Genomic DNA, 8,408 nt, shown 5'->3' on the forward strand with positions numbered 1-8,408 from the left:
GGATTAGATCTATCTGAGCATGTTAAGCATCCCAAAGATACTAAGAGGATACATCACCCCATTAGCCCATCCTTATGACCCTTTGTTTATCTGATTGATTATCTGCTTTCAATTCTGCTTCTTTAGTTTACTTTTATGCTTTAGAGTTTATTAAACCAACCCCTGAACTACTGGGCTTGACTTGATTAGATCTGTTATATCTTGATTGTTTGCAATTCATCCATCTGGATCGATACCTCTTATGCTACATCGCTAAGGGGAATTGAACTCGAAGGGTATAAAAATACATGTTTCACGTATCAAAACTAATGCAAATGTAATGAATTTTGGTAAGGTTATTCTAAAGGCATGTAAGCGGATTCTTCTTTTTACATAAGTGAAATTGGATTAAAATTGGATTCTTCTTTTTCCTCACAAAATGTTCGGCACCACTATGGACGAACCCATAATATGTTCATATCTTTACCCTTCAAAAAGAATGAAAATATGAACCCTACCAAGGCTAGCCATCCAGAAATGAATCCAGACCATTAAAACCTTTCGATTGAAGAAATTGATCAGCTACAAAAAGAAGACCTCATTGACATTACCGGCACTGAGGATCCCATCAAAAGGAAAAAGAATTCTGCAAACAGATGCAAGTGATTGTTATTGAGGAGCAGTTCTCTTAGAAGAAGATGGAAAAAGAAACATATATGCGGATACAAGAGTGGTGCTTTCAAAGACAGTGAAAGGCATTACCATTCGACCTACAAAGAGATTATCACAGTGAAAAGAGGAATTGAAAAATTCGAGTTTCATCTAGTTGGTCAACATTTCCTTATCGAGATGGATATGTCTTCTTTCCCAAAGATGATACAGTTCAAACAAAAGGTCTTCCCACAGTCACAATTACTTCGATGGGCAAGTTGGTTCTCAAAGTGGAAGTTTGATGTCAACCATATAAAAGGAAAAGACAACTTTCTTCCAGAATTTCTTTCAAGAACCCAACGAAAAATCTTAACCATCATTCTAATTATCTACACACTCACCCCAGACAATCCAGATGAAGAAGCTCTAAAAAGCATGATTACTAATCTACCTTTAGAGATGCACGGGGAACTGCTCAACCATGTTCTCATATGTAGGGAGTCCGAACATTACAAGGTTTTCTAAAGCTATATGTCCACAGATACGGGCTCGACCAAGGTATTCCCCTTCCTTACTACCATTAACATGAATCCTGCTCACAATGGTAAATTCCCCAAGGAAGCATATCATCTGTTATGGTATCTGGCAGACCTCTACAACATTGCAGTGATGGTTCATAAGAGCCAGCTACTACAATACTTGGCAAAGTGCCTCTTGAAAAGGAGAAAGCCACAGTACAAGATCCTTTACAAAGTGGCTCACTCTATTTCATGACGCTACATGGTGGCAAGAACATATTCATGCACAACAAAGATTAGAGATATTAGTGACATTTAAGATATCAAAAATCCAAAATGAAAAAAATGGAGAGACAACAGTTCGAAACTCCTATGATGCTCAAGTCTTGACGAGCAACAACAATTATGCGTTCAGCCCAACTAACTTCCATCACAGGACAAGACAAATGGCAAGGCTGAATGGATTCATTGAGTCTGACATTGACCAAAATCCTTTTTGTCCCCACACGGCTTACTGGCATAACAAATACATGTACCCACAAGAGTTTTTTGAAGAAATACGACAAATACTTTTGGGCTTCCATGATCAGTACACGTGTCCCCGTTCCAACCTTGACCAACCAATATATCGAGTTGAAAGGACGAGATACCAAGTCAGGTATTTTATCCCTAACGGAATCTCCTTTATGCATGACGTCTCTGACAGTGAAGAAGAAAGTGATAATGGATAAGATGGAAGTCACCTCTCTTTTGGAGACAGGGGGAAAAGAGAGAAGTATTGATGTGAAATAAATAAAGACATGAAGTAAAGTATCAAGTAAAGTATTGATGTGAAGTATAGTGTGAAGTAGAGTATTGATGTGAAGTATGATGTGAAGTAAAGTATGTATGATTATTGTGAAGAAAGAAATATGCTATGTAATATTCCTTAGGTCATGTACTATAAATATCAAGCTTGGTGAGGTTTGTTCACCATAAGCTGAAGTGTCTAAAATCTTAAGTCCTAAGAGTCCTTTGTATTTCTCTTGAGAGTGTTCTTGTGTAATAAAATCTTTCTCATATATATATATATATATATATTCTCTTCCATAATCACTTAATCTTTTTCATATATTTGTTTCATATATCGCGATCATATAAAACCTCCTACGTGGTTGCATTGACATTAATAAGTTGTTTCTTAATATTTGTTTAATGCATGTTTAATCAAAGAGATTTGAGATTAGGAAGTAGTTCAAGTTTGATAGTTTATGCCTAGAGATTGGATTAACTAGTATTAGAGGTTCATGGTCTAGGGATCAGCTTGTACAATTTTTTAATCATCTTAAGTAGATTAACATGTTCCCCCTACATCAATAACCCATCCTTATGATCTTTTTTTCTATTTGTGTTCTCTGTATACTTACTTATTATTTGCTTGTTCTGTTATGTTGTTAGTATTGATAGTATTTATACTTATTTCGTTCTATCTTATGCTTGATTGTCCATGTTCTGCAGCTTTAGTTTTCTTGAATGTTCAACGTGTTCACATAGGTTGTTAGAAAACAAAACCATTTTATGCTTTGCTTGACTTAATCATTTCTGCTAGCATCTTGACTGCTAGCATCCACTTGATTTGACTAAAACCTATTGTACTACAATGACATGATAATACTTTAATATCTTATCTATATAAACTAGTACAAAAATCCCTAAAGCCACTCAAATTTTTGTGGCTGTTTTTTAATATCGTGGCTATGAGCTATTATAGCAATGCTTGGTGACTATAATATTTCATGACCATAACGTCGTAGCTTAATACATTTGTGGCTTTTCATGGCTACATAGCCACGAATTAGTCAGGCGTGTTATGTGACTCAGATTAGTCACCTATTAATCACGAAAGTTTTAGTGGCTGAGTTAGTCAAGATTTGGCTACTCTACATTTGTGATAAATATATAGCCACACATTTATTCGTGGCTACGTTTAGTTAGCCACATGTTTGGCTAAGCTAGGATTTGTGTGTGCGGCTTGTTTCTAATCATTGCCGACATCACTGAGTGGCCAAGTGACAAGATTTTCTGTGCATAAGCCACAAATTTAGCCACGTTTTGTGTTCGTGACTAACCACTATTTAGCCACGTTTTTTGTTAGCCATGATGTGATGTGTAAGTTGGTGGAACAACCACAATGTCAACCACATTTGGATACTCTGGCTATACTACAGCCACAGATTAATAACATTTGCGTGGCTATTGTGGTTTTAGATAATATATATATATACTAGGATTTACCCTGTGGTACACCGCGGATGTATAATTTAATATATTTTTTTGATTGGTCATTTTCGTACTAGGTTTATATAGTCAAGTTTTTATGTGTTTATTTATTTTGGTTTTATATAATTTATAAATTTTTATTATAAGTAGATTCATAGATTTATGTGGTTAAGCCGTGGGGCTTCATCTTTGTAGGTAAGAATTGTGTTAAAATAGGTTAGGTTTGAGTAGGGATTATAGTTTCTTTTCATTTAGAAGATGGAATGCATACATTGGGTAATTAATGACAAGCATTGATATAGATATTGAAAGAAATATTGACATGGATGGAGCAGAAAATGCCAGATTTGGTTGTGAATGAATATATGTTGCTTCATGAATACTTATAATTCTCTGTTTGACTTAAATGTTTATACTTAAATCGTTTAACACACATTATGTATTATATTACTGTAACGTTAACTATTTTTTAATTTGTATTAGGTAAATGGGACCTAAAAAGAACAAAGGAAAACCTAGGAAGACTAAAGGAAAGGTGCATGAGAGATTACAAGAAGAGCAACCAACAGTAGAAGACCATCAAGCAACAGTTGATCAACCAACATTACATGATCAACCAGCATAAATAATCACCTTGATTATCAACCAACAACATATGTTGAACCAGTAGCATGTGAAGGAAGACTGCACGAAAAAGAACTTCTAAGAGAGCTCGAATTATAAGAACCTGAAGATAATAACATATGTGAACCAAAATTTTGTTTTACAAAAACGAGGACTCACAAATATGAAATACATTGCCAAGGATCCAGATAGCTGAGTACGAGTAGACTTCAATATTGTGGGAGAACCATATAGACTTGGCTTAGTTAAGTTTTCTTCATACTTAGGCTCTTTAGTTTGCAAGCATTTGCCGTACACCATAGAAAGCTGGATAAAGATTGGTGAAGAGATCAAGATTGTTTTATGGAAATATGTCCAGGTAAAGGCATTTTTTATTCTCTTATAATAATATGTTATTCTGTAATTTATTATCTTTTATTGGAGCATCTTTAAGGGGATAAGTGGGAAAATGTAGGTTAGAGATTTTTAATTATATTAATAATGTAAGAGATTGAGTTAAGAACCAAAAATTTAGAGTTGATTATTGGTTGAACGTCTAGAATCTTAAAAATTTATAATATAATAATAAAAAACATATTTAAAATTTTTAAAATTAAATAAATAAATTTAAAATTGAAAACTTTTAAAAATAAAATAAAATTGATTTGAAAGTAAAAAGAAACAGAAAATACAATTCACAATTATTAATAACAAAAAACAATGAAGATAAAATTGAGAAACATAAGAAGACACAACCATATTAATTAAAGCACACAAAATTTTTATTAAATTAATAAAAAGTTTAGAAAACTTGTTAATCATTTGAAAGATGTCCAAATTTATTCCATACATTCTTAATCAAATACTCTTTCAATTGGTGATGTGCTTGTTCATCACGAAGTCTTCTGCGACGATCACCTATACCCTCGAGATTTGTAGCCATTTTGTCTGAACACGTAAGATCCGGGGCACCTTCTTGGAATTCTTTTTCGTCAAAGAGAGTGTATGAATGTCGTTCATTTTCAACAATCATATTATGGAGTATGAGACATGCTCTCATAATATATGATATTTTGCCTTTTTCCCATAAAAGACATGAATTTTTAATCATGGCTAATCTTGCTTGGAGGACTCCAAATGCACTCTCAATATCCTTTGGTGCAGATTCTTGACGTGTTCCAAACAAAGTATGTTTCGGGCTTTGTGGTAGTCGGATGGATTGAATAAATGTCACTCAGTCAGGGTAAATACCATCTGTAAGATAGTAAGTCAAATTATACTCCCTTCCGTTGATATAGTAGTTCATTTGGGTAGCCTGACCTTCTATAATGTCATTAAATACTGGTGATTGATCAAGAACATTTAAATCGTTACAAGTAACTGGCGGGGAAAAGGGCCATTTTATACCTGTACAATTTTAAAAGTGTCGATTTCTACCTGTACATAGATGCAGTGCAAATTTATACTCAAACTCAAACAAAATTTAAATTTCATACCCAATTATTATAAATAGTGCAAATTTCATACTCTACATTAACAAATGATGACTCATATGCCACATATCACATTGAGATGCTGACTCAGACGACACGTGTCAGATGACTCATAACGTGAGAGTGAGGTGGCATTATGAACGACATACGACATCGTTTTAATAGCATGATTTTAATTTTTCCACAAAATGAGTCACAAGAAATATTACAATTATGATTTTAAAAATTAAAATTTAAAAATTGAAATTACGATTTTTAAGTGTATTACATTTAAAATGTAACACCTTGCCCCGTGGGAACACTCCGCCATGTGGCACACCCCGCCATATGGCATCCTTACAACGCTGCAGCGCATCGACCCTAACCTCTCTCCTGTGGGCCCAAACTGCGCAGCCCACTTGCTCGCAGCCTCCTGACCCACTAGGTAGGTTATTGGTGCGCCAGGCGTTTCTCGAACCCAGGTCCTCACCCTTTAACAACCTTCCCACCAGACAAGTTGTCACCAATAACCTACCTGGTGGGCTAGGGGGTTGCGAGCAATTGGGCTGTGCATTTGGGCCCACAGGAGAGAGGTTAGGGTCGATGCGCTGCAGCGCTTGTAGCTGCCATATGGCGGGGTGTGCCATGTGGTAGGAGTTCCCACCGGGATGGGTTGTTACATGAAATTAAAATTACAAATTTAAAATCTAAAATCTAAAACTACAATTTTTATTTTACTAGTTTGTGAAGCAACCACCTCCAAAAAAATAGTTTGTTTCCGGTACCTCGTGAATACATACATTTCTATGCGGTTGGACAATTCTTCTACCCCCAATGCATACAGTCGATGCTTCCAACCATCTCTGGAAAACCCCGTTGTTCTCCAATATAAATTAGCCTTGGGAGATCCTCTGGTGTAGAGCGTCTTAGGTATTTATCGCAAAATAAGTCAACAACTCCCACGAAAAAATGTTCCAAACACTTACGAGCCGTCGTTTCACAAAAACGTATATATTCGTCAACCGTGTCTTTCCCACCCCTATATGCTAATAGTTGAATTGCTGCAATACAATTTTGGAGGGGTGATATACTATTTCGGAGTGTTGCATTTTTTTTTGGTTGAAAATATGGAACTTCTACAGAGAGATGATTCCCAATACGCATGAACAATGAGAGACGAAGAAACGATTGTTGTGTTTCTGAAAGAACCCATCCCATTTTTTTTTTTAAACATGCAAACCATCCGGATTAACCCATCTAAAGCAAACCAGACAATCTTACTAACACAACCAATTCAACGTAACCAGCGGAAGACTTAACCAGAAATCCAATAAAACAATTCCATTAAACCAACAAGTTCAACCAAACGTTATTCCAAAACATGATCATCCTAACATGTTTCTAAATTCCATTCTAACACCCTAATAAATCCAACAATAACCTAAAACACCAATGAGTGCCTAGATCATCCTCCTCTCCTCGCCATGATTCCACGGATCACACTTTGCTTTTACTTGCATCAAAGAAAGAGATGCATAAGTATTTCATAAATACTTAGTGAGGCAATCATCCCACCACTGGTTATACACACAAGCAGAAATGAACACATTCAAGTATAACTCAAACAACCACGAATACAACGCAAAACAACACAACATGACCCGTTCTGACGAGCAGTGTCGATCGACACCATCCGCTGGTGTCGTTCGACACTCGCGACCATCCTCGCGAGAAAGAAAGTTGGTGTCGATCGACACCCTCCCTTGGTGTCGAGCGACACCGAAACCCTAACATCGCTCCAGCCGCTTCTCATCGACGAATCCACCAACTCCAGGACTCCAGGCCCGATCTATCTCCTTCCCAGACTCGTACCAAGACCCCATATCACATAGACAAGCATACAAACACAGAAATCAAACATCAATCAGAAGAAACACTCAAAATATGCATCAAAACTGCTTAGATCAGCCTAGTCATGCACTCACCTTTCAAAAGGACAGAAACAAGAACGAACAGATCACAACAACAGCAACCAAGGACTCTCCTAACACCACAGCTACGAGATCTCTCTTCCCAAGGACAGAAACACCAAGAACAAGCCTCAAAACACTTCTCAAACCTCACAAAACCTCTCTAGAGAACTTAGAAACCTTTTAAAAGAATAAAAGCGGCCCCTCCCAACAAAACACGACCTTCACTCTTTTAAACGTGACCTAGGGTTAAACCCTAACCAAAACCTCAATTGAACCGACGATTTAAAACTTAAACCGTCAAACCGAAATTACTAGTGTCGATCGACACCCAACCACAGTGTCGATCGACACCACCCGTATTTCCAGACACGGGCGTTACAGTTTCCGAGTGATATAATTTGAGTGAAAATGAGAGAGATTAGAGCTTGTGTATTGGAAGAAATTGTTGTGTTTGTGAGTGATATAATTTGAGAGAAAATGAGAGAGAGGAGAGCTTGTGTATTGGAAGAAATTGTTGTGTTTGTGAGAGAAAATGAGAGAGAGTAGAGCTTGTGTATTGGAAGAGATTGTTGTGTTGTTCTTTCGAGAAGTAAGCGATTTTGAGTAGAGGAATGAAGTTTACCATGTATTATTATATAGAAATGTTTGTTCAGAAAATAACAAACTCATGTAAATTATAAAAACAAAAAAAACATGGCTGTCACAAATAGAAGCAATACAAAAAACATGTGATTCATTCACTTTCTAGTCACACATGATAACAAACTCATGTGAATCACAAAAATCCAACCATACAATAATCGATGATAGCATATCTTCTTTACCATGTCTATTACAAACCCAAATCTCTCTTACTTACTTATCAGAACTATTGACAGAAATAGGCACAAAACAGTTAAGCTCACACCAACAACCAACTCATATCTTAATGTAAACCTAGTCTTCTGCAACTC

The sequence above is a fragment of the Capsella rubella genome, unplaced genomic scaffold, assembly GCF_000375325.1.
Source record: "Capsella rubella cultivar Monte Gargano unplaced genomic scaffold, Caprub1_0 scaffold_5, whole genome shotgun sequence".
Taxonomy (NCBI): domain Eukaryota; kingdom Viridiplantae; phylum Streptophyta; class Magnoliopsida; order Brassicales; family Brassicaceae; genus Capsella; species Capsella rubella.